The following is a 27,147-nucleotide window of genomic DNA, read 5'->3' on the forward strand; positions in this document are numbered from 1 at the left end:
TTTCCTCTGCATGGCAGCATGGGTTGCACTTTGATTTAACCCTTGGTCTTTCCTGAAAAGTTACCACCGGGGTTGCCCATCTTGCAGCACTCTGTATCGACCTCCCCACGGAAATAAGTACACCTACACAGTATTCATTACGGAAGGAGCGCAGAGCTGGTGAAGGCAGATGTACTGACAGCCCGGACGCGTGGGAAACGTGACCCCCGAGAAGCTTGGGGGTAGGTTTTTATTTGTAGCAGCTTGCGCTGTGTGCGCAGAAGCGTGACCAGGAACCTGGGCACGTGTTACTTGTGCACGTGCAGTTAGTTACTGTGGCCGCTAGGGCGTGCGTAGGGCGTGCGTAGGGCGTGCGTCCCGCCCTTCCTGGCGGTTAGTGAGCACCTGAACGAGCTCCTGCTGCGGACAGTGCGCGCTGGGCGCACGTGCAGACTGGGCAGCAGGGCCTGCGGCACCTGGTGCTGGGGGTGCGGCGTTTGGGCAGCTGCATGCTCTCGGCGGGGCGCGGTGAGGGCGGCCACAGGTGTTTCTGAGCTCCGTTAGGACCAGCGCTTAGTTTGTCAGGACACGCAGGTCTTCAGAGAAGTACAGGCCTCAGCGCCCCGTGCCCGCCTGCTTCAGCCGGGAATGCGGGGCGATGACCTGTCTGCGTCATGGAGCTGGAGCTCCCTTCCAGAGCTTTCCAACCCTGGCTGCTGCCGGAACTGTCTTCATGGCCTTTCTACAACCTGATCCCCAGGGACAGCTGTGCTTTTCACAGGCCCAGTCCCAGTCCCGGCCCTCCTAACAGTACGGACCTGCTCTGACCCGCAGGGCCAGTGAGCTCGCTGGTGGGGTTTGAAGACGAACTAACACCACCCTGGGCTGACATGGCTGAGAACCCAGGTGGGAGTGGCCCTGGCCACTGGAGGACAACGACTCTTTTCTCTCTTAAAAAAGACGTGTTCTTTCCATTTGGTCCAATGCATGCGAGAAGGCTCCAGGGTGGTTAAAAGGGTGGCTGGTGGTTTTGGGGAGAAGCTCAGGCAAAAGCCAGACACCAGGAGAATGCAGCGGAGCCCCTCAAAGGCCTCTGGGCTCCAAAGGCTCCTGTCGTGTTTGAGGGTGAGCCTTTCGAAGAGATACACAGTCCACCCTGAGGGCCCGCCAGCCTGTGAAGGTGAGTCAGGTGTTGCCCATCTTTGTGATGAGTTTCACCTCCTCATCCAGGAAATGGTTCTCTAGGAAGTCACAGAGATGAGGGTCTGGGTAGAACCCAGGGCACGCAGATCCAAAAGGGCCTGGTTCCGGTTCCTCTCCAACCAAGGCTACAGCAGCTTCCGTCTGAGTTTTGCCCCACTTACCTTGGGAAGGCTTCAGCATGTCCTGGAAGAGACGGTGGCCACCTTGCTGGTTTTGCATCTTTAAGAGATGCTCAGAGCCCATGTGCTCCTCCTTGGCCAACTTGTGGACTATCTGGCTCACGCCCTCCAGAGCCACATCATTGTGGTCGAAATAGAAGCCGAGAGAGAGGTAGGTGTAGGAGGCCTGCAGATGCAGGTTGGCCAGGCGGTTGATGGCAGCCTCCATCTCGGTGGAATAATTCTGACGAATTTGGGAGCTTATAGTTGTTCGGCAATAAAGAGTTAAGGTGAAAAAACAAAACAAAACAAAAAAACGGTGTTGGCTGGTCACGGAGGCTGAGGATGGCTGAGGTGGTTCCGAAGGTGGTGACTGGAAAAGAGGTTGGAGGGTGGTCAGAGGCTGGAAGAAGAGCCGTCCCTGGGTCTGTTCCATGCAAGCACTATTGAAGCAGGAGACAGATCAGGGACTGCCGAGGGCACTGCAACAAGGGCTTTTTCAGGGAAACCGTGTTCACTGGTTTCCTTCCTGTCACCTGGAAAAATCGTCTCTCCTGTTGGTGAGGAGGCAGCGGTGGCTTTTTGAAAACTCTCGAATTGGTATGAACTCCCTTTTTGACTTCTTCCTCCTTGCATGTCCCTTCAAATCTGTCCCCGCTGCTTTTCAGATAAATTAGGATGAAAGTGAATTATGTTAAGCTATAGTTTAATTATAGCTTAATTTTGCATATTCGTGGGGAAGCCTTGCCGAAATAACCAGCCTCTTCCTGCAGACTGTCAGCACAGGATTTCTTTTCTTTTTGGGCATTTTGTGGCACAGAAATTTTTTTCTGTTTTTAGAAATAAGGACACATCCTAGTAATTGTCTGTAATATAGTTAACCTTAAAACACAACCGTTTTTAAATGGTTTGCAGAAAAATTCCAATTTTAAAAATAAGCAGTATTTGGTTATCTGTGCTATTGAGAGGGACAGGATTTGAACACCCCACATAGATTGTTTTAAAATGTTCTTTGGCCTTGGAGGATTTTCACTACTTTTTTTTATTGCTTTTAAATAAAATATTAGAATTGCATTTCCCTAGCCTGGTTGTTGGCAGTGGGTAGTTTGGGAATTACCGAAATGTTGAGGTGACTTTGGTGGCTGATGGTGGGATGAGCTGCTCCTGATGATGCTGTTGGTTTGGGGGTTTGCTTGCCAGTATTAGAGGTAGATCCTGAGGAATTGGCTGCTGTTTATGCTGTGCTCCCAGGAGAAGAAAGGGAGAAAGATCCGTTGTTGAGAGATGGGGAGCCTCTGAGGGAGGACTGGTAGGAGCAGAAGAGAGTGGAGGTGTAGGCTTTAGGGAAGCGTTCCCTTCTCTGGGAGCAGATTCATTGGTGCAGTGGGGCAGGCACTGCTCACACAGATGGAAGAACGTGTGCGTCCTTCAGGAATGTAGCTCCCTGCATGGGTTGTCTCCCAATGTCTTTCCAGGTCAGCTGTCCCGAGGTCACAGACCCAGGAGCACAGACTAGACTCTCACTGCATCAGTCTCACAATTTATAATCAATGTGGAGCACCCATCAAGAAAGCAAGGGCAGGGGTGGGCTAGGTTCACGCACCTCGGGTGGGGTACAGTCAGAGTCTTGCTCTGCTTGTATCCTGGGGTGTGGATTGTTTTGCTGTCTTTCTGAGCAGTTGGGGTTCAGGGCCACAGCTGTCGTCGCCAGTTAGCCTAATGAACAGCCTTGGGTGTCAGCAATGGTGACCGCATGCATATTAAGTGATCGTTTGTGTTCTGTGTATATCCAGGTGCCTGGTGAGTGTTGGCCCCTTCTGGTCTTTCCACCTACCGGTCACATTCTACTCACTACATGTATTGGTCCTGTGCCTTCTGTCCATGTCTAACAGACCTGTGCTATTTAGCTATTTATACCTAAAACACCTTCAGAGGTTTTACCTGTGTTTTGCAAGCCACAAGCATATCCATTTATCATAATAGAAGCAAATATTTTCAGACGCCTTACAGAAGGCAAGAAATTGGAAATGGTAGTCTATAGATTACCTTTTTAAACATATATTTTTTAATTGTGGTAAAATTTACAGAACATAAACTTTATAGTTTTAGCCATTTTTAAGTGTACAGTTTAGCAACACTAAGCACATTCATGTTGTTGGGCTACTATCATCACCATCCATCCCCAGCACTTTCTCAACTTCCCAGACTGAAGCTCTGTCTCCATTAAACATGAACTCCACGCCCACCACAGCCTCTCACACCTGCCAGAGTATTAATAAGCTTTTCAGTGAGAGAAGGCAGAGGAGGGAGGACTCGGGAGACTTTAGGTCTGAGGAAGCACTTTAGGTTTTCTCCTGTTTCCAGGAGGTGGAGGGAAGGGGTGAGCATGTGATGGCAGATCCCTGGGCCTCAGGGTTTGTTTTCCTGAGGGAACCACGTGTCGTCAAACGTGCACCCAGGCTCATTGTGTGGGGGTGAGGCCGAAGCTTTTGGACTTGCTCTCCATGCAAGTTCCCTTTCCTAGTGCATGTGGTTTGGTGATGAATTTCTAATGTTTAAGGAAGACTGAGAATCTGAACATACACATCATTTTTATCACTCTCTACTTGTCCTCCTAAAATTGAAATGTTTCCTCCTCTGTTTTGTTAAAAGTTCTGTGTTGCAGTGGCTGCTGCTTCTGTTTGACTCGTGGTTATTTCTAAAACTCAAGCTCCTGAAACACTGAAAAATGACAGGGAAGGGATATTCTGAAATATATGTTGTTAAGCATTTTAAGGTTCATGGTTTTTGTAATATGTTTTACATTGTGATTAGCTTTGAAATGATATTTTTCATATTGCTGGTTTGCTTTATCCTGTTAATCTATGATATTGCTATATTTAAAAACTATTGGTTATTTCATTTTAAAAACAAAATAGCTCTCTTAGAGCATAAATATAATTTCTGTAAGAATTTAGTTTCAAAAATTGATGTGTATTAAGTACAGTGACATGATTAGTGCACATTATAGTTTACTTCAAAATGTTCACATTATAGTTTACTTCAAAATAAACACATAACACTTATAGGAAAGCAAGCACCCACTGAGTGTCTAGATGGGGAAGAGCTTCCAAATAGTGAAAGTGATGGAAAGTATTTGTTAATAAAGAATAGCTAGATTTGTTACACAGAAAGTTTTTGAAAACCTCTATAGTTCCATATCTAAACAAAATTTTTAAAAGTCAAATACAAAGAGAGATTAAAATGTGAATATGATTGATTACTGAAAGGTTTATTCCAATTGGCAAGAAATGCTATAAAACTCTAATAGATGCTCAGAGATGCCATGAAGAAACACTCCACAACTGAGGTAAATATAGATGATTAACAGACAGGAGAACTTTTCTTATTAGCAATCACATAGACTTAAGTGAACAGCAACTTGCTACTTTCTGCATCTCTAAATAACAAAAATTTCAAAATATTACCCAGTGCTATATTGATATAGCTGTTGGTAGAAGTATTGGTACACATACCTTTTGGAAAAATTTCTTTTTTTATAAATCAGAATTTTATATGTTTATATCCCTTTCTGGGTATCCTAGGGTTCCTAGACTTACATTTGAGGTTCTTAAGTTACACGTGTGTGTGTGTGTGTGTGTGTGTGTGTGTGTGTGTGTGAGAGAGAGAGAGAGAGAGAGAGAGAGAGAGAGAGAGATATTCAGGTGATCAAGCTCCCTCCTCACTCGCCCTCCCCTGAACCCCCATCGAGGTCAGTCATACTGAAACAAGGGGGTGAGCTCTTCTAGGCCATCTGGCTGGTGTTTAATAAAGGCTGACTAAGCCTGTTATGCTTGGTGCCCAGGATGAAAGGCTGAATAAGATTCCGTGTTGATACCTAGATACTGAAAATTATCTCCTCTTATTACAAAATGAGTGGTTTAATAATGGCATGTGTAATATATCCTGGGAAAAACAAAGAATGAAAAATTGATATGCATTAACTAAAGATTTTTAAATGGGGCCTTTGAAATACTTGAGAATTGAAAATAGGACCCTGGTCACTCACGGAGAAGATAGTAGTTTCAGATCTTCACCTTCCTGCTTCAGATTTCACACTCTTTCCCTTTTCTCTCCCTGTAGTAGCTACATGCTGGGAGGATGGTTAATTCGTAAAACCTGAGTCATGGATTAGACCTCCACAAATAGTGCATGGCTGCCTCTGCCACAGCGCCTCTCATAGGGCTTTCACAGCTCCCCAGGGTTAGAATTACAGAATCCGTCATTCATGAGCTATGTCAGCATCTGTCAGGGTTAAATTGTGTCCTCCCAAAACATAAATTCAGGTCTTGGCATCTGTGAATGTTACCTTACTGAGAAGTAGGGTTTTTGCCGATGATCATCCTAGATTTAGGGTGGGTCCTAAATCCAATTTTTGGTGTCCTTGTTAAAGGAAGAAGAGGGCCTCTTTGACCTTGGTCACAGAAGCAAAATGACTGAGGGAATGACATCATTCAGATAGTGCCACAACCAGCGAGATGCTGCTGCTGTGGCCTGAAAGCCTCCCACCTTCAGAAATCCACCTGTGGCAAGTGTGGCTACCCCACCAAGCTGGACAGGAAGTGTGACTAGAGGCTGCCAAGGCTAATCGACAAAACACCACTGGGACTGGTTGGAAGAGGCAGCTAAAAATGGTGTACCACTGATTCAGGCATGGATTCCACCAAGGAACAACACCTAAACCCAAGAGGGCAGTTGTTGCAGCATCCAGTTCATCTTAAGGATTTCAGTAATTATTCATGCAATGAATGTTCTGGTTTAAAAAAATAAGAAAGAAGAGGGAAATTTGAGACACAGAAACACAGAGAAAAAGGCCGTGGGAAGAGGAGGCAGAGATTTGAGTGATGCAGTCACAAGCCAAGGAATGCCAGGGGCCACCAGATGTTGGAAGAAGGAAGAAGGACAGTGCCCAATGCCTCTGAAGGGAGTATGGCTTTGCCAACATCCTGTTTTTTGTTTTTTTAATATATTTTATTGATTTTTTACAGAGAGGAAGGGAGAGGGATAGAGAGTTAGAAACATAGATGAGAGGGAAACATCGATCAGCTGCCTCCTGCAACACCCCCTACTGGGGATGTGCCCACAGCCAAGGTACATGCCCTTGACCAGAATCGAACCTGGGACCCTTCAGTCCACAGGCCGACGCTCTATCCACTGAGCCAAAAGGTTAGGGCAACATCTTGGTTTTTGACTTCTGGCCTCCAGAACTATGAGAGACTAGATTTCTGTTACTTAAGCCACTCAGTTTGTGGTAATTTTTATGGTGACCCTAGGAAACTAATATAGCATTCATCTGAAAGTATTCTTTGAGGAATGTGAGATAAATGTTGAAAATATGGCACAAACAAAAAATACATATTCACACAGTTTGTATTTTGAGTAAAGACTTTAATTCTAAGAACATACCACTGTAGCAAGTGTGACCCAAGATGTCACACCTCCTGAGTGAACACCAGTGAGTCCTTGAGCCAACCCAGGTGCTCTGGTCAGTAGCTAACTTACTAGGTGAGAGTGAGGTGTGAGTCATGTGACCAGAGCCCACACTGGCCACCAGTGTCTCTGTTATCAGACTAAACCGGTTTACCTTGTAGTTAAAAATGCTAATAAGTTAACAGGAATAAAAGCATTAATGAGAATTGTGATCAGCTGTAAAGTCCTGTGGTGGGTTATTCTGTTACCATTTGTGTTTAGATGTCCCATGTCCCTCAAATCGTTAACTCAAGGTAAAATACGTAAGAGAACCCATGGGGCATGCAAGGAGGTGCCTGTCATTAGAGTGCTGTCACCAAGTGATGGCCTCATGGTGAGTTTCTTCTATTCTATGGGGAACCCCACACACGGACTCAGTGTTTATTAACTTAAAGACCCTCCAGGAATTTAGGTCAAATGATGGCTAGAAATTCGGTTTGGCAGTGCCCATCATGTAGGGGATGGTGCCCATCACATCACATCTTCTCAGCTCATTTCTCATGGCCTTGCTTGCCTTCTCTTCAGTCCTGGCTCCGACCAGGGGTGGGGTGATTCTGGGGCAAAATGCTTTACCAGGGGCTAGGCTGCTCATGGCGTGCAGACCTCAGGCAGTGGATCGTGTTCTCAGGAACCCACTACGATGGAAGGAAGGCTTGAGTGATGAGCTGGCAGTAGGTAGCTGCCTGCCTTGAGTTTGAAGTGGCAGTGAAGGTATGTTGGTAGTCACTTGTAGAGTCACTGCATTGCTGGGTAATCTCTTGTGTAGACTCTGAAGGGCTTCAGGTGGAATAGTGGGCATGGCTTCCACTTCCCCACTGCCAGGAATGGGTTTCTTACCTGTTTTGTAAGAAGGATTATAACTTAAAATCATCCAGCCAGTGAGAAACCCTGTGACATGAAGTAACTCTGCAGCCACATGGTGCTTCAGTGGTAGATTGGGCCAGGAGTCCGTCTCCTAAATGACAGGTTTCTGTTGCCTTTGTTAGGGCAAAACTCCCAAATAGCTGAGATGCTGTCAATGAGCAAAACACCCATGTCATATTTCTCTCTTGAGCTTTTCAGAGCAATGAATGGAAGCTTTCTTTGCTGTTGTTTTTTTGCTTTGTTTTGTAATTGAGACCCTAAGTAGGGGTCTCTCTCTGAACATGAAGGTCCAGTAGGTGTGAGGCTGGTCAGGGTCACTGGGGTGTCTCAGGGTCCAGGTTCCCCTCATTTACTGCTCTGCCACCAGCCCCAGGCCCAGCCACAGGAAAGAGGAAGGGGGTGGGACGTGCCTGTCCCCATGAGGGGTTGACATCAGAGCTGTGCCTGCAGTTCTCACGATCCCATGTTTATTCCTGATCATGGGCCTCACTGGATTGTTTAAATGTCTATGGGAAGCGTGTGCCCAGTGAAATTGTGAAGTTTTTGTTACTCCCAAGAGAGGAGAATGGTACTGGAGAGAGGTGTCTACCATCTCTCCTGCAACGTGTCAGTGTTATAGGTCTCTTCTTTCTTCATATTGATTACTAAAGAAGTGGGTTTGGCCCTGGCTAGTGTGGCTCAGTTGGTTGGGCATTGTCTTGTGCACTGAAAGGTTGCTGGTTTGATTCCCAGTAGGGGCACATGCCCGGGTTGCTGGCTAGATCCCCAGAAGGGGGGCATGTAGGAGGCAGCCAATTGATGTTTCACTCTCACATCGATGTTTCTTGCTTTCCCTCTCCCTTCCTCTCTCTCTAAAAATTACTAAAAAAAAAGTGAGTTTGTACTTCATGGTGTATTAACTCTTAGAAAGGATTTAAAGTGTTTATCAAGACTGCAGTTTCTCTGGGCTTCTCCAGTGTGGCATTTTGCAATTCTACATGGTTGCATCTCTGGTCTGGTGCAGAAGGGAATGTATGTTGAACACAGTGGCATAAACAGTGTTTTAAGAGTCTGTCTAACCTGTGGGAAAGAGTATATTTTGAAGGACTTGAATACTTCCTTTATTTAATATTAACCCTGTGACTCAATAAAGTTGCCTGCAGCCAATTGCTGTATCGACTCACTGGAGACCTCTGGAGTCTGCTAGAAGCGGGCAGGCTTGGCCTGTGGAATCTGGTAACTTCACCTGCAATTGATGTAGTGGCTGTTCAGGGAAGCAACTATATCGCTGCTTAAAATTTTCAATGATATGACTTAAATATCAGAATTTCACTACATTTTTTATTTCACCACCCTTTCAAACCTCTCCCTCTCCTCTGCTGCCATGGATTGTACTGCATTTACCACTAGCATATATGAGGGAGATGGTCAGTTCTGACCCTTTCTTAGCTATTGACATGGAAGCGACAGTTAATCAGAAAGATCTCTCTGAGCTGTCGGAGCCCATGGAGATCTACATGGTGAAGTTCACGTGACACATTCAGTCATCTTAGTTAAGAAATACCGGTGCTGAGTGGGCAAAGATGGGGAGATCTTTTAAGTAGGAAAGAACTGACTGTATTGGTTGCTCTATGTAATTTAGTGACTTTTGACTTGTTAGCCAGTTAGAATGTGCAGTGGTGGGTCACCCGAGCAGAAGTGAATTGTCTAGTCTGGCTGATTTGGCCTGAGGAGGGGGGTGCCCGGGGCTTCCTCTGAGAAGGGGTGGACATGCTGTGCTCGCCAGAAAAGGACTGCCATGACCCAGGAAGGTGCCAGCAGGCAGTGTCTGTCCAGCAGTGGGATCCCAGGCTCTCGATCTGAGAGCAGGTAGGGAACTGGCCCTTGGACAAGAATGTTTCAAAAGAGACTCTATTTCTACAAGCAGATGCACTAGATGGCCTCAGGTTGCCTTCTGTTTTAAAAAGTGCATTTCATCACTTAGCCCTGAAATTACAGCACTAAGAGTAATTGATGATAACCTGCATTCCAGCCTGTAGGTTCTAGGCTGCTCCTTTGGAGTCTTGGGGAACCCTGTGTTCACCCAATTTGTCTGTAAAATAAGTTACAGAATTATAACTAGTTACAGTCCATTCTTTAAATCATGTCACAGCGTTTGGCACTTGTGGTTGAGTGCCAGTCTGAGCACAGACTTGTGGTTGAACCCACAAACTTGGGTGACCCCTCATAGTTATCAGGGATGGTCGCATGATGGGCTGCTTCCTCCCAAACACTCCGTCTTGACATTGGAGGGTAGCCGAGGCTTCGCCACTGAGACCTCCGGAACCTTGGGTCCTGCGGCACCTTCTGTACCCCTGAAGTTCACAGACCTTGTGGTCCTAACAGAGGATGTAACCTGGTTGCATCCTGATCTCTCAGAAACCGCTCGTCAGATCAGGATGTCCTTCCCACGATGCCCGGCTTCCTTTGGTCCAGGCCTGCTGGTGGGAGCAGCCTCTCTGCTGTCAGCTGGCACTGCTGCTGCCACCTGACCCCGGACATGCTCTCGGGACGGTAGCTTCCTCGGATGGGGCTCCGGAACATGGGGCCATTGCTCAGTTTCCAGTACGCACAGTGCTGTTTCTGTGCAATTATAGTAAAAGCCACTCATTTTATTAATTTACTTATTTATTACCATGATTTTGAACCCACAGGGACTCTCTGCCTCTCCCGCCCCCTCAAGCACAATGGTCAGCCCCACTCCAACTGCAGAGTCACGTTTCTGCCACCCTGTTATTTTTTCCTTTTCTTTGGCCTCAGGTTATGGTAAGAACAATAATTGTGAAATGGGCACTTTGTGATTCTTCTATAAATAAAGCCAGAATCGCTAGGTGTTTGTCCCCAGGAGTCCGAAAGCTGTTTTGAATCCATCCTGTAGCAAATAGCCAAGGACCTAATAAGCTCATCTCACACCCCACTTGATATCTGAGAAATGCATTAGTTTCCAACACCTTCTAATCCATTGTGACAAGTCGTATCTAATCACAGGCAGCAGTTTCACCATGGAATGAAATGCCACAGGAGCAGGTCAGGAATTTCTGGGCTCTCATTTATATGTGGCTATCGCGTGGCCTGGCAGATATGCCAGCCTCAGCCACAGGGGTCTCTGAAGGTAAGAACCAAATGGCCTGGCATCGTTTGCAAAGCTTTCCCAATACTGAAGTGTCACATGTATCACAGAGAATGAATAGTTGGTGAGGGCAGGGTGTCAGGATAACAACTGGCCAGCCCTGCAGTGAGTGGTAAATAAGAACTTCTTAGCAAGGAAATGTGGCTAACCCGTTCTCACCCTCTCAGCGAGAACTTTCCAATTTAAAGGAAGAGCAACAAAAATCTTAAAAGATTTAACTGAGGAGACTAAGCAACGTGCCCGGGCTACAGGACTAGGTAATGGAAGAAATTAAGTGGCCGGCTGTTGCCTCTTTAATGCTCTTCCCCACCCACACACTTCTCAACATTTCCCCTTTCGTCAGTGTTTACATTTCTCATATTTTCCCCCTCTTTTTCTATTATTCCCCTTTTGGAGTATGTAGTCAGCTACTTGATACCTAAGCATGAGTAAAGTACAGTGTAATCGTCCGTCTGTGTTGAGAAATAACTTGTGTGTCTTTTAAAGAAAACAAAACAAGTGGGCAGACACCGAAACAATGAGAACACTGATTTGTTGTGACAGTGACAGGTCTTTGGACCAACTCTAAGCATTGGCAGGATTTCCTCTTTCTCCCCTCTCCTTCATTTCTGCCTCCTTCTGGGATAAAATCGTCGTCCTGCTCTGTAAGTTGGAATTAAAAATTAAGATTAGTAAGAAATGAAGTTTTAGTGAAGCAGCATTGTATGTAGACACTGAGGGTGCTTAGCAGACCTGAGGGTGCGCTGTGGAGGACAGGGAGCAGAGGTAGGGAGTGAGGGTGCCTGGGCCTGGGCAATGGGGCAGTGCCTTTCTGTGATGACAGAAGAGAGGTTGCAGGCCACAGAGACACTTGCATTGAGTCTTCCTGCCCCCGCTGCTAGAGAGCTTAGAATCTGATCTGACCCGCCTCAGGGCAGTGCGACTCCTTCCTGCTGGTCTTCACAGAGGTGTCCCATGACAGGTGTGCACACTTCGGAAGCTGTGAACCACGTTTGTGACTGGGTTTCCAGTATTTTAATCAGGTTCCCTGTTCATTCTGAAACATAGGATGTGCGGCAAGCGGACCACAGCTGAGTAGCATCTGTGCAGGACGTGGTGCAGACTGTGTGGGAGGACCGCATCAGGGGGTCGTGTGGCAGTGTCACATATGAGACCCCCAGTGACATTTTTGCAGCTGAGCATTGTTTCTCACCCAGCCCCACCACAGGAAAGTGTCAGCGTTGTACTTCCCGACCTGGGATATTCATGAAGCCTTGTTGTGGGTCCGTGAGCAGGGAGTGGAGTCACATGCATGGACAGGAGAGGACTCTGGGAGGCTGAAGTTGGGTGTCAGCTGGGTGAGGAATGGGGCATGTGACAGAGAACCATCCTGCACCTGGAAATGGTGGCCGTGCCTTAGCTGTGATACGCCGTTAATATCCAGTCTCCATCTGTGCAGCATCCCCAGCTCACAGTGTGTATCTAAAACAACACCTGAATCTAAAATATGAACCACAGTGGGTTTTGATGTGAGTAAAATTAAGGTCAACAGTGGATTTCTTATATTTTTATTGTGGTAAATATACCTAACATCAAATGTATGCTTCAGTGATATTGAATACATTCACACTGTGTGCAACCATGTCTCATCCATCCCCATATAACTTATTTAATCTTGTAAAACTGAAACTCAATACCCATTAAACAATAAATCCTCATTCCCCATCCCTCAGCCCCTGGCAACCACCACCCTATTTTCTGTCTCTGATTTTTACTGCTCTGCATAACTTATACAAGTAGAATCATACAGTATTTGTCTTTTTGTGACTGTCTAATTTCTCTCAGCGTAGTCACCTCAAGGTTCATCCATGTTGTAGCATGTGTCAGAATTTCCTTCCTTCCTAAGGCTGAATGATAATTGCACTGCTTGTACACACCACATTCTGTTATCCATTCATCCATTGATGGACACTTAGATTACTTCCACGTATTTGCTACTGTGAATAATGCTGCTATGAACATGGGTATATACAAATATCTCTTTGGGACCCTGCTCTCAATTCTTTTGTGTATGTACACACAAGTGGAATTGCTGGATCACATACGATGGATTTTTATGTGGATAAATTCATAATATGCATGAATTCCATTGTGTTCTTATTTAATTATGGCACTGTAAAGTAAATGTGTAGATACCTGGTATGTTAAGGTAAAGTAAGGTGTTGAAACAGAGAAGCTCTGTGATACAGCAGCCTAAAGAATAAAGAAGTTCTCTCTCACATGGGGCTGGTGACTCTGCTGCATGGTTATCCAGGGGCCCAGGTTCCAAACTCTGCATGTCCTCAGGCCCCTCCTCCTCTGTGCGATTGAAGGTGGGGGGCTGGCACGCCCGTTGTCCTGAGGATCTGGACCAGAGTGGCACACAGCGCTTACGCTCTCATCCCACTCACTGCAAGAGCGCATTCCTGTGGCATCTCCTGCTTAACTTGCTCAGCAGGCGAGGAGTGTGGTGCAGCCATAGCTCTGCAGGAGCAGCCTCACAGCTGGCAGAGTGCGTGGAATGAGAAGGAAAAGATTGAGTACACTCTTACACTTCATCTTTTTCTTCAAAAGTGGACGTAATTTTCTTACTGACTTGCTACTGTAAACATGAGAGAACCTGTGGTTCCAGGCTGACCATTGTATTGAACTCATAACATTTCCTACCCCTCAGCCAACACTCCTGCTGATTTCAGAAATGCCACCAGTTGGCACGCTTTTCTCACTCTGGTTTAGCCTTGCCTTTTATACTGGTGTCTACATCTGTATTTATATCCATGTAGTTGTTTGCTATTTTGTGGAAGGTTTCTCATAGAATTCTGTCCTGTAGAAGTTACTGCCAACACACCCTTGCTGTGAATAGAAAGAAGAGGATAAACACCAAGTATTTTTATTCTTTTTTTTTTTTTAATTTCTTGCTCCCAAAAGTCACACCAGAAGTGCAAACATTGATTTGGGGGACAGGTGTGGGATGGATCCCACCTCAGAGCAGTAACTCAAAAGGTGCCCACAGAATGGAGAGGAAGAGGCACACAACTTTGGAGAGTAAATGCCAGTTTGCTTTTAGAGTGTAGATTTTGGTGTTTTGATGTGTCTTTTGGAAGTTATCCATGTAGAAATAGTTAAAGCCATGAGTGTAGGTGCATTATTGAAAGCAGAGAATTGAGAGAGGCCTGGCCAGTGTGACTCAGTGGTTGAGCATCGACCTATGAACCAGGAGGTCATGGTTAGATGCCTGGTCAGGGCACATGCCCAGGTTGCAGGCTTGATCCCCAGTGTGGGGTGTGTAGGAGGCAGCTGGTCAATGATTCTCATCATTGATGTTTCTATCTCTCTTTCCTTTTCCCTTCCTCTTTGAAATCAATAAAGATATTCTTTAAGGGAGAGAGAGAGAGAATGTGCTTTTATTGTGAAATCCATTATATTTGGCAAACTTAGGGGGAAAACAATTTTATCTCTAAAAATGTCCTAAAACTAATTTTATTAAACTTAATTTTGAATTAAGAAATGGCTTTTTAGTTTCTCAGTGAGTGGAACTGCGTATATGAATGAAGAATAATGTACATTTTAATGTAGGTGTCACATGTTGGTCCTGAGCTATAGATGGGCAGGTGCAATTGTATGAAACGCATTTCACAGTGGTATAAATATAAACATCTGGATTATGCATTTAGCATTGAAGTATGGCTAAACAACTTCTCCAAACAACTTTATAAGTAGAAACTGCTTTGGGTTTTTGGCGACCACAGGGGCTATTTGCACAGTGCACCTTCCATGATAGGAGTTTACCTTATTCTATATTCTCTTGAATTTTCTTTATGTTTTTGACAAGTCACACCCCAGTTTATTCCTATTTCAGGGAAACTCCTTCTCTCATAGGCTTCCATAAGCTCTACAGTCCCCTCTCTGTCATTTGTCTTTCACTCAATCTCTAAGTTAAAAAAATGTAAGATGTCTGGTGTCAGCAATTAAAGAAATTCAGAGCTCCAGGTGTTACAGAGAAACGAGGTGTGGAGCAGGCACATTCCCCTTTGGCCATAGTGACTGGGCAGTGGCTTACCCGCACCACCTTGAAAGTGCAGGTTCCTGGGCTCAGCCCTGCTGAATTAGAATCGGGGTCCATCCAGCCTGAGTTCGAGAACCACTGATCTGCACAAGTCGTGCCAACCCTTGAGTCTGGATTCCTGGAATAAATACTTGACATCAGATGGTTGTAAGAATTAAATATGTGAGTCGCCTAGTTTATAACGGGTGTTTAGGGTTCATTCCATTTTCCATTTTCAACCTCTGAAGCCCTTTTAAGGCCTCTTCTCCTACTTTTACTTACCTCTTCTAGGTAGGCAAGCAAGATGTCCATTTTCCTGTACAGGTGGAGAAACGTCGGAAGGCCTGTGTGGCGGCCATGATCTCCTTCACAGTGTCCTGTCTCATTCTGTCAACTCATCTTCTTGTAGTTGGAAAGACCTCTCATATGCCATTTTCTTCAGTAATTGGTATCTCACCTGCACTGTTTCTACTGTTGTTCATCAGAACCCACTTACTTATTTTTATTGATGAAAGAGAGAGAGAGAGATTGGTTCAATGTTCCACTTATCCATGCATTTATTGGCTCTCTCTTGTATGTGCCCTGACCAGGTATCCAACCCACAACCTTAGCGTATCGGGACGACAGTCCAACCAATTACATGGCCAGGTCTAGAGCCACTTATTTTCCATCTATTATAGGCTACATCAGCTTTTGTAGCCCTGGGGAATTCTGTCTACATTTCCATCAAAAACTGCATCTGAACAGCTGCATGTGTCTCAGTCAAACTCTTTTTCTGTTTGAGATTTTAGGAGCCTTAGAAATTGAAAATATAAAATAAAAATGTAATATCTTAATATCTATTTTAAATTTGATATAAAATGATCTTTCATCAGAAATATTATGCTTTGGTTTTATTAAGAATGGTTTTATGTATTTTAGACTATCATCTTTCATGAGGATGTCTTGTTTATGACACCAAATCACAGGTTTGTGAAATATTTTTAATACGTCAGTGCCAAGTGATCTTATTCACAATATCCCAGATTTATTCTTGTGCTTCTGAAATGTGATTGTCTTAAGTTTTCTATGTGGACCACCTGGATTGCTTCAAACTAATCTGCAAGTCCACCTTCTTATTATTTAAAAATTATTTTTTATTGAGATAAATTGACATATATTAATTTCAGGTGTACAATATAATTCAATGTATGTGTATGTTGCAAAATGGTCACCCCAATCAGTCTCGTTAACACCTTTCACTATACATAGTTACTTTTTTTTTTCTTGTGTTGAGAACTTTTAGGATTTATTCTCTAGGCATTTTTCAAATATACAACACAGTATTAACTAGAGTCACAGGGATGTACATTAAATTCCAGGACTTATTTATTTTATAACTGGAAATTTGTACTTTGAACCCCCTTCACCCATTTCACCCATCCCATGCCTCTGGCAACCACCAGTTTGTTCTGTTTCTGAATTTGGATTTTTTTTTAGATCCCACACATAAGTTAGATCATATGGTACTTGTCTTTCTCTGTCTGACTTATTTCACTTAGCATAATGCCCTCAAAGGTCTGTTTATATTGTTGCAAATAGCAGGATTTTCTTCTTTTTATGGCTGAGTAATATTCCTGTGTGTGTGTGTGTGTGTGTGTGTACGCTTATGTGTACATATTCCTATATATTACATTTCACTTATCCGTTTATCCATTGATGGACACTTATTTTATTTCTGTCTTGGCTATTGTAAATAATGCTACAGTGAACATGGGGTTTCAGATATCTTTTCAATATACCAGTTTTATTTCATATATAAACTCAGAAATGGAATTGCTGGATCCTATGATAGTTCTATTTTTTAATCTTTGTTGGAAGTATTACTTATATCCCCCTTCTTCCCGCCCCCCCCCATTGACCCCTTCTAGCTTATACCCACCCCCTACACCAGGCCTTCACCACACTATTGTCTGTGTCCATTGGTTATGCAAGTTCTTTGGTTAATCCCTTCCCAGCCACCCACCCTCCCCAGCTTCCCTCTGAGATTTGACAGTCTGTTCTATACTTCTGTGTCTCTGGATCTATTTTGTTCATTAGATTACACATATGAGTGAGATTGTGTAATACTTATTTTCCTCTGACTGGCTTATTTCGCTTAGCATAATACTATCAGGTCCCCCCATGCTGTCTCAAAGGGCAAGAGATCCTTCTTTATTCTGCTGCATAGTATTCCATGGTATAAACGTACCACAGCTTTTTTATCCACTGACCTACTGATGGGCACTTGGGCTGTTTCCAGGCCTTAGCCATTGTAAATTGTGCTGCTATGAACATAGGGGTACATATATTCTTCCTGATGGGTGTTTTGAGTTTCATAGAATATATTCCTAGAAGTGGGATCACTGGGTCAAATGGCAGTTCCATATTTAATTTTTTGAGGAAACCCCATATTGTTTTCCATAATGGCTGCACCAGTCTGCATTCGCACCAGCAGTGTACTAGGGTTCCTTTTTGCACATCCTCGCCAGCACTTGCTTCTGTACAGCTATAGGAACTATCAACAAATTGAAAAGGGAACACACTGTGTAGGAGAACATATTTGCCAATGATACATCTGATAAAGAGTTAATATCCAAAATATATAAGGAACTCACAACTCAACAAAAGGAAGGCAATCCGACTAAAAATGGACAAAGGTGTAAATAGACACTTCTCCAAGGTTGACATACAGATGGCCAAGAGACATGAAAAAAAAATGCTCAAAATCACTAATCATCAGAGAGATGGAAATTAACAATGAGGCATCACCTCACACCTGTCAGAATGGTTACTGGCAACAGGTAGTTCTATTTTATATTTTTTCTAGCAACCTCCATAGTGTTTACCATAGTGGCTACCTCAGTTTATATTCCCACTAACAGTGCACAGTTTTCTTCACATCCTCACCAACACGTGTTATTTCTTATCTTTTTTATAATAGTCATTCTAACAGGCGTGAGGCAACCTCAATGTGTGTTTAGTGATGTTGAGCATCATGTATGTGTTGGCCATTTATATGTCTTTTTTTGAATAATGTCTATTCAGATCCTCTGCCACAATTGTAATTGGATTGTTTTGTTTTGCTGCTGAGTTGTATGAGTTTCTTATAGATTTTGGATATTAACCACTTACCAGATATATGATTTATAAATCTTTTCTTTCACTCTGTAGGTCGCCTTTTTATTTTGTTGATGGTTTCCTTTGCTGTGCAGAAGCCTTTTGTTTTAATTTAGTCCTACTTGTTTATTTTTGCTTTTGTTACCTTTGCTCTGGGTGCCAAATTCAAAAAATCGTCACCACAACTGATGTCCACACGCTTACCTCCTATGTTTTCTTCTATAGGACTTCTATGCGTTCAGGTCTTAGTTTAAACCTTTAATCATTTTTAGTTGATTTTTGTTTCTGGTGCAAGATAGGCGGCTAGCTTTATTCTTTTGCATGTGGCTGTCCAGTTCTCTTAACATTCATTGACGGGCCTTTCCTTTCTCCATTGTATAGTCTTAGTTCCTTTGTCGTAAGTTAATTAGCCATATTAGGCATGAGTTTATTTCTGGGCTTTCTGTTCTGTTCCACTGATCTGTGTGTCTGTTTTTCTGCCAATACCAGATGTTTGATTGCTGTAGCCTTGTAACATAGCTTGAGATCAGATAGCTTGATGCCTTTGGCTTTGCTCTTCTTTCTCAAAATTGCTTTGTTTATTATTCAGGGTCTTTGTGATTTTATACCAATTTTCTGATTGTTCTGTTTCTTTAAAAAATGCCATTGGAATTTTTATTGGGGCTGCATTGAGTCTGTAGATTGCTTTGTGTGGTAGAGACATTTTAACTATACAGTTCTTGCAATCCATGAACACAGAGTATCTTTCACTTGTTTGTGTCTTCTTCAATTTCTTCAGTGTCTTATGGTTTTCAGTGTACAGGTCTTTTACCTCATTGGTTAAATTTATTCCTAGGTATTTTATTATTTTTGATATAGTGTAAATGGGATTGTTTTCGTAATTTCTGTGATAGGTTCTTATTAGTGTGTAAAATATAAGTTATTTTTCTATATTTTATATTTTGCAACTTACTGGATTCATTTATTCTAGCAATTTTTTGTTGGGTTGTTAGGGTTTCTCTATAAAATATCACATCTGCAAATAGAAATAGTTAATGTTGAATATCAAATTGGCAGCTTTTAGAATTTCTGAGTAAAAGTAATTGTTTTAATAGACATTTAGAAGGGAAAGAGGTAATGCAGCCTGAGTTTTAAAAATGAATGTTGACACTTCAGAGAACTGTGTTTGTTAGAACTTAAATTTTTAATCTTCGTGTAAAATTGGAGGATAGTAATCTCCTTCGGAGATCTGTTGTCAGTGAGATTAATGTGACTATCAGATTTTAAAAACGTACTTGTTATGGTTTATTTTCTATGTTATTTGTTTTTATAACATTTCTTCTACATCAAGTCAGATACACATATGAGTTACATTGATTTTACTTTATAATGATGAGGGTAATTGCGAGATTTTCTGTGGTCTCATACTGACTTTTCAGCCCCTCTTTCAAATCTGATTCTGGACTCTGCATCGCCTCCTCCCACATTCTTGGTTTTATACAGCACATTTTAAGTTTTTGGAAACAGAAGTTCATCTCCAGCCACTTCTGGTAGCAGTTGGTGGCTCAGAATAGCACCAGATGGGTCCCAGGGGTGTCTGCGGTCCAGCCTCACTGGGGTACAAGCTACTCCTTCAAGAGCCTCAACATGGAAATTAAAGACTGGAGAGAGGGCGGGGCTTCCAGTGTCCCAGAGTCACAGCTGGGTGTGAGGACCAGGAGAGGAGAGACCAGCCCCAGGCCTTTGTAACTGGGTGCAGGCAGAGAAAGAGTGTTAAACACAGTAAGAGACCATTTGGTCCTCTCTGCACTCAGTCCTGGGAGGGTTAGATTTCTTTGGGTGATGTCTCGATTGAGACTGGCTTTGACCGTGAAGGAGATGTGATGGGCCCCTGAGAGACCCTGTCACTGTCCTGTGATGTACGTAGTGGTCCGAGTGGCTTGTCTGTCTTCCCACCCAGTGTGGCTCTGGGTGGGAGGGACACACCTATTTTGTTAATTGGCACAGCCAGTCCCTGTGGCAGGGGCTGCACTCAGGAGACACTCACAGGGTGTATCTGTGATTGAATGTTCAGAAGTGGTTCAGATTTTGGGTTTGACTCTATTAAGTGGCTCAGTGCTACCACCCAGCCCCAGCTTTTTCTCTGGTTTGCCATCCATGGTGCTGCCCCTCCCCCTCCATGTCACCACACAGCTGCAGCAGCACTGGAACGTCCTTCTTAACATCCAGCCAGGCCCCGGACAGCTGGCTGTGGGGAAGGCAGAGTGATACCTCAGGACCAGGCCAGACCCCATGGCCACGAGTGTGTCCAGTGCTGGTCACTGCAGGCCTAGGTTACCTGGGCCAGGGACCATGGCAGGGGCTGCATCAGAGGATGGGGCTGCAGGGGAGAATGGCTGACAAGGAAAAATCTGCCTGTTATTAGCAAAGCAGACAAGGAAGTGGTGCTGGTTAAGCAGCTTGAAAAGTCCACAACTAGCTCTGTGTGCAGAACCTGGGCTCACAGATCCATGTGGATTTTCTGGGAAAAAGATTTGACATGGGAAAAACAATGAAATAGGCTTTAGACAAACTTAGAGTGGGCCCATCTAAAACGAACCTTTTTTTAAAATATATTTTTATTGATTTTTTACAGAGAGGAAGGGAGAGGGATAGAAAGTTAGAAACATCGATGAGACAGAAACATCGATGAGCTGCCCGTGCACACCCCCTACTGGTACATGCCCTTGACCAGAATCGAACCTGGGACCCTTCAGTCCACAGGCCGACGCTCTATCCACTGAGCCAAACCGGTTAGGGCTAAAATGAACCTTTTTAAAAATAGTAATAACTGCTCGCTTGAAGGGCAAGGGCGGGGGGGATGAGGGACAGGTTGTAGGAATCAGACATTTTTTATCAAAGGAGAGGAGAACAGGGATTTTAGACCACCTTGGGAGGCCTCTTCTGGACAAGAGAAGCAGTCATCACTGTCTCTAGGACAGTTTATAGATCCCTAACTTACTGGATATTTAGTTTCCCACCAAACTCAGTCCTCGAGGGGACAGACTGCTTCTGGCCAAAGTGTCACCGAACACTTGAAAAGGTGGGAGCTGCAGACGCAGGCACCTTGCCTAGGCTTGGAGGGCAGTGCCCTCATGCCCCAGACACTGGGCTTCAGGGTCAGACGGAAGTACTGTTGGGGCACATACAGTTGTCAGGTCTCTGACACCATCACTGGTCTGGGGCGGTCACAGCATTGCCGGGAGCTTGGTCCTGGGGGTGAAAGGAGGACCACTGTTTACCGTCACCTAGGGCCCCAGCCTGTCCCAGCGCTGCAGCCCCTTAGGATCACCTCGAGTTGTATGGGTGGCCTGATTTGGGAGCCAGTGGACATGCATGATTTCCTTGACTGGTAAAATTCCCTTCCTCCACCCCCAAACTTGGCAAAGATCATGGAGGTCTTGGTGTTGGGTTTGAATTTCTTACAGGATATAGGAGCAGCATAACTTCACTCATGTCATGATGTTATATTTCTTTTCAGTAAAATTGCACTGATGAGGTTTCTAGGTTTCCTTTTGACTTTTAGACGTCACCCAGTGTTGCAGAACATGCAGGTTTATTGTCGACAAGCATCTGTGAGATGGCTACTGGTTATTAATAAGGTGACCTTTTATATCAGCACAAATGGGGGTGCCTTGAGATAAATTCAGTGTAATATTAGGTGTATTTGTAAGCTGTCAATCAAAGAAACGGCTGCCTCTCCATTAGTGACAAATTTGTTGGACTACTGACTTTGTCCCAACTCTGATGGACAGTGATGATGGGCATTTGTTGGCACCTTTCAAAAGGCTATAGTTGGTTTGTCTGTTTTTGTCCCTCGCAGTCTGGGTATAAGGAGGAATTTTTTTGTCACCATCACCAACAAGAAGCTTATATTGACTACCTGTTTCCCTGGTTGCGTGCTGTAAACAGGCAGAAGTGACCTCTCTGCCCTTGGGCTCAGACCAGGTGTGAAGAGGGTGTGGTCGGGGAGTGGAGGGCCATGGAGAAGGAGCACAGGGTTGTTGTGGTGGGAAGAAATCTTCTCAGAGAAAAACCCAGTGATCCTAGGCCTCCTCAGCCTCTCTTCCTTTTTAATTAATTAATTATTTTTATTTAGCATATATGACATAGGACACATTATATCACATTATATCACGGAGGGATATCCCAGGTTAAGAGGTATGTTTTTGGTCTTGGAGGTAAATTAATGGTACATTTGCCTTGGTTGGTGACATTAGATTTGTTGATACAACAGATACATGGAGACAAAGGGAGAGGTATTCCAGGGAAAGAGAATGGGCCAGCAAGGTGGGGACATGGCCATGGGAGCGAGAAAGGAGCTAGCTCCAAGCTGTCGCTGAGAGAGCCATGTGGACCAGTGGGATGGCAGAGTTCAGCATTAGAATGTGTCAGTGGAATCAATCGGCCCAGGAATTTGAATGCCCCACCTCACCTGGATTCTTCATTCTTCTTTGAAAATCCCCCAGGTGAGGAAATACTCTGGTGGGGGTGAATTACTCCTTTCCTGACAAGGGTGTGGACAGCTCATTTCTAGGTTGGTGATAGTGTCTTGCAGAGCAGGAATTTGTATGTTGGTTTGCATGGAGGGTTCGGGAGCTCAGTGTAGATGACCTGGGATCCAAACCTTGTCAAGGACAGACTGGGTGTGGCCTTGTCCTGTGGTGCCCTCCAGAGGCCCTGTGTGTGTCGTCCTCACCGATTCTAACTGAAATGTGGGAGTCACAGTGCGGCTTGTGCCATGCATAGGGCGCATTGAAGACTTCATGCACTTGCTTATTGGAGACCCACGGTGCTTGCCTCCTGGGGTTATTTCCTAGAAAAGGCGTGTCCTTGTGGGCCAGTGGGCATACTTTCTATTGGCAGAAAATAGCTGGTGGCTTGTGTGTTCTTTGTGTCTGAGTTGCCAAGAAAACCTATCACACCATAGTCACTGCCCCGTTGGAGGAATCGCCTGTCTCCGGTGCGCCTCTTCCTCTGATTCCTGTGTTTCTCTTCTGTTGAGCCCCCGAGTTAAAGTAACTTGTATTAACTTCAAATCTGAATTTTCCCCTGATTTGGGGGGAAATAAGTACATTGATAAGCTTGTATTACTGTTTACCCTGCAAGCTGAGGGTGTGCTGATAGATTTGGCAGAATGTAATATATTCAGAGGCATGCATGTAGAGTGACCAAGGCCAGCGTCCCCTGTGTCACTCCGAGTGCACGTCCTGTTCCTCAAATCTGCTTTTCCCTTCCACAGTCGTGAGGAGGGTGGCACCCTTGTTCTGTGCTTGAAGGTGTACTTTAAGCCCAAGCCTGACTCATGAACAGCTTGAGGATCTGTAGCTGATTTTAAGTAGGGATAAGGGACAGCTTTGAGTTCTGCCTGGCACGTTCAAACACAGAAAATAGAGTCTGATGTTCAAAAATTCCTCCATCTGCTGTGTTGTCGCTAAACTGGGCAGAGTAAATGATGTCTTCACTGGTTTCCAAGGAAAGTGGGTCAGGTTATTAAGCTCCCTCTCCTACCTGTCGCCAAGTCCTGACATCACTGGGAGGTCTGGGGAGCCCACCTTCACCCTCTGGCAACTGCTGCTCACCCCATCGTCCTGTAGTGGGCGAGCCCCTGCAGCAGGGGGAATAGACCCACTTCCACAGAGGTTTAAGAAAACCGCCCAGTTTTGTCTGAGTTCAGAAGTGGAGCTATTCTGTGGGGTTAGCTTTTTTCTGAGATGCCTCCCCGCCCCCAAATCAAAGGAATTTAGTTTTGAGCATCGTATGTTCTTAATGCAATAGCTTTTGTGGCTGAACTCTGCATGTGAGCCCATCAGTCAATTCTGTGCTAGTGCAGTGTAGTAAATCCAGGAGTTTTCCTGTATCAATGGTCAGGGTTTGTTGCCCTGTGTAGAGACGGCGGGAACCTCTATCTGCTGTGCTGAAACCAGATGAGAAAATTGCTGTGTGATCCCTGGGAGGGCGCTTACAGCTTTTTTGAGAGCTAAGTTCTTATTTTTAGATATTTCGACATCGTTTGAAGCTGCCTTCACTTACCAGGAATCAGCGGATGTTTGAAAATCAGTCTTGGCATGGAGAGGGATGTGCTTCAGGGGTGTAAATAACTATGCATATGTTAAAATTATCACCCTGAATTACTCTGAGTGTTAACTCTTCTGTTTAGCATTTTTATATCCATTTATGGTTATTCTTTCAGTATCAAAAATTCTAAAGGTTTTGTGATAACTTTAATTATAGACAAATTACTGTTAAAACCCAGCTGCATTTATAACACTTTAAAGAACTAATTGGATTACATCATTTAACTTTTCTTGAGGCATTTTGCATAGTCACATAATTAATGTTTATCTCTTTGCCAGAAATCAGTTCATTTCTTTTCCCCAGATCAGAAACCTGAAATGAAACATTTCTTTGCATTAGATGATATTTAACTATGTGGCAATTAATCTGTGAATATGAGGATAAGACTGTCTTGTATTTTTGGGGATAATTCTTGCTTAACAGTGATACTACTGAATGTTAAAATTACGGAACAACTAGGGTTGTGTTTTTTTTCTTTTTTGGAAATTAGTATTTGCATGCTCACCAGGTGGGAACTGTTGAAAATGTGGACATGAAAAAATTAAATTGCATTCAGTTTGTAGAGAAGGAAGATGTTAAAAAACGCTTTTTGCTTTTTTGCCACCACAGTGGTTGCTTAGCTACAGAAATGAGGTCATTTCAGGCACTTAGAATCTTATCTCTTTTACTTCCACAGTTGGAAGACATTCTCTTAAGCAAGCACAGCCGTCTGAAATTCCGATATTTAGGCTCCCAAATATCAGGTCCAGTGGAATAGATGCTAATGTCTGAGAGCATTGGCCTTTATTATGTGGGAGTCCTTACCCAGATGCGGCTGCTAGGAATAGGGATGTTGGGCCAAGAGGTCCTGGAACTCACATTGCCCAGAAAGCGCTGGCGACAAAGCAGCAGCAGTGCCCCTGAGGGTGGTAGTCCCAGACACTTGAGACAGAAAGGGGAGCTGGCGCCTTTGAGTCAGTCCCTGGAAGAAGCCACAGTTGGTAGGTCCAGGACAGGGAGTGTGTGGGCCCCGGGCACTCTGGCTTGACCCCCAGAGCTTGTGAATTTGGTCCGTGATCAGATGTTAGCAGAAACTGCCCCTCAGGGAGGTTGTGAAGCTTCAATAGACAGAGATGGGAAAGAAGCGTAGGACTGTGCTGGTAGTGACTTCTGGTAACTAATGAGTACCAGCATGTGGGGACCCTTGACCACTCAGTGTCCTTACCTGGGACAGGGTCTGTTGCCTTAAACACTGGACACGTCCAATGAAAACTCAGATTTAGTGAGCCTGCCGAGGGAGTAACTTGGTGAAAGGAATAAAGTGTGTATTCCTGGTTGGAATATCTGAAGAGAATAAAATGTAACAAGCTGTAGTTCCTCAGCCTGGGCAGGTTTTGGTGGAGGAGTCAAGTATGCACACTTAAAGGGAATGCGACTAACTGAACCATTGCTCTTGCTAATGTGGACAATATTCATATTATTCCTGCCCACATGAGGCAAAGACAAGGTGTCGCTGTGTTCTGACCCTGTTTGTTGTGGCACAAAGGTTAGAACCAGCATTTTTAAAAAAAAAATTTTTTTTTTTTAATGATTTCTGAGAGGAAGGGAGAGGGAGATAGAAACATCAGTGATAAGAGAGAATCATTGATTGGCTGTCTCCTGCACGCCCCCTACTGAGGATCGAGCCTGCAACCCAGGCATGTGCCCTGACCGGGAATCTAACAGTGACCTCTTGGTTCATAGGTCAACGTTGAACCATTGAGCCATGCTGACTGGGCAGAACCAGTTTTAATTGTCCTTATAGTGAATGACTTATGTCTTTAAATGTGTTACATTTGATAATTTTTAGAGCAAGTGTGTGTGTGTGTGTGTGTGTGTACACTCTGTGCAGAGAGGTGTAAATGGTAGTGTCATAAATTAAATGATTTTTCTCTTTACTTTTCTGTATGGAGTGTGCAATAGTAGCAACAGTGTTGTTAATTATTTTATGTTGAATCTAAGATTAGGGTTGTTTGGTAAAAGAAGTTTTGCATAAAAACAACAAAAAAGCAACGGCACAGAATTTTTCTCACATGTTACTGTTCAATCTGCCAGCCCCACATTAGCTGAGCCATTGAAAATTCATTGTGCAGCAGCTGAAGAGGTCACAGGTTTGCCTGTAAGTGCTTGCAGGCAGTAAGGCTCCCTGGGGATTCCTCACACTGTCATGGTTGCTCCTAAGGATGGCCTATGGCTAAGGCTCCCTGTGGCTCTCACTGCCCCCTGGTGGCAGGTGGAGCCACAGCCGCCCACAAAAGGGCACATGCTGTTCTGAAGACACTGGGCTCCTGGAACAGCTGTGCACGTGTGTTGAGAATAGCAATACAGACTTAAGTGCATCTTAAACTTCTTGGGCGAGCAAGTTGTTGCACATGTGTCTTGGAAAATAATAGATTTAACTATGCTGTGCTTAGTATCCAGGAGAAAATATTGGTTTTGATGAAGAAAGCAGGGATGGAAAGAGGGGTTTGTGTTTCGTGCCTCTGCAGGACCAAGGACATCCTGTCTTTCTATGCCACCATCGCTCTTGACAAAGGTTTACTCAGGCAGCCTCAGAGCAAACAGCTAATAATGCTGAATTTAAACCCACTGACACACAGAGGCATCTGAAACCTTCAGCTATTTTTATACCATATTAAGGTGTGCTTGCTTGCTTTCTCATTGGTGTTTTCTCCTTTTCCTTCTAGACTTTTGTCTGTATTTAGTAGAAGAGAATTTGTTCAGTTTATCTTTATTGCTCAAGTGGCTCTAATGTTTAAAATACTAGCCACTTCTTATCTTTGCTGTATCCCCAGGCCTGCCTCAGGGTCCCGGAGCGGAGCAGAGAACAGAAAACAGATTTGAGAGGGAAACAGCATTGTTGATGGGCATGTGGCTGTGCACCTGTGGTTAAGCAGTACATGTGTATTCAGGGAAGATAGAAAGTCTAGGAAAGAAGAAAATTGAGTCCAAAAAGCAAACAAAGCCAGTCC

At 44.3% G+C, this 27,147-nt stretch overlaps 1 protein-coding gene and 1 pseudogene across 5 annotated transcripts in view; one reads left to right on the top strand and one right to left on the bottom strand.

Annotated features, from left to right (window-relative positions):
- The window catches only part of DIP2C (disco interacting protein 2 homolog C), a 421,423-nt gene that overhangs the window by 152,129 nt on the left and 242,147 nt on the right, over window positions 1-27,147 (top strand). The gene's annotated exons all lie outside the window — the stretch shown is intronic.
- On the bottom strand, window positions 849-10,274 carry LOC308255642 (ferritin light chain-like; annotated as a pseudogene). The gene is made up of 2 exons: window positions 10,143-10,274; window positions 849-1,713 (listed from the first exon to the last, which is right to left on the bottom strand). The product of its transcript is annotated as a ferritin light chain-like (transcript).

Source organism: Plecotus auritus, assembly GCF_963455305.1.
Source record: "Plecotus auritus genome assembly, chromosome: 1".
In the NCBI taxonomy this organism is placed as follows: Eukaryota; Metazoa; Chordata; class Mammalia; order Chiroptera; family Vespertilionidae; genus Plecotus; species Plecotus auritus.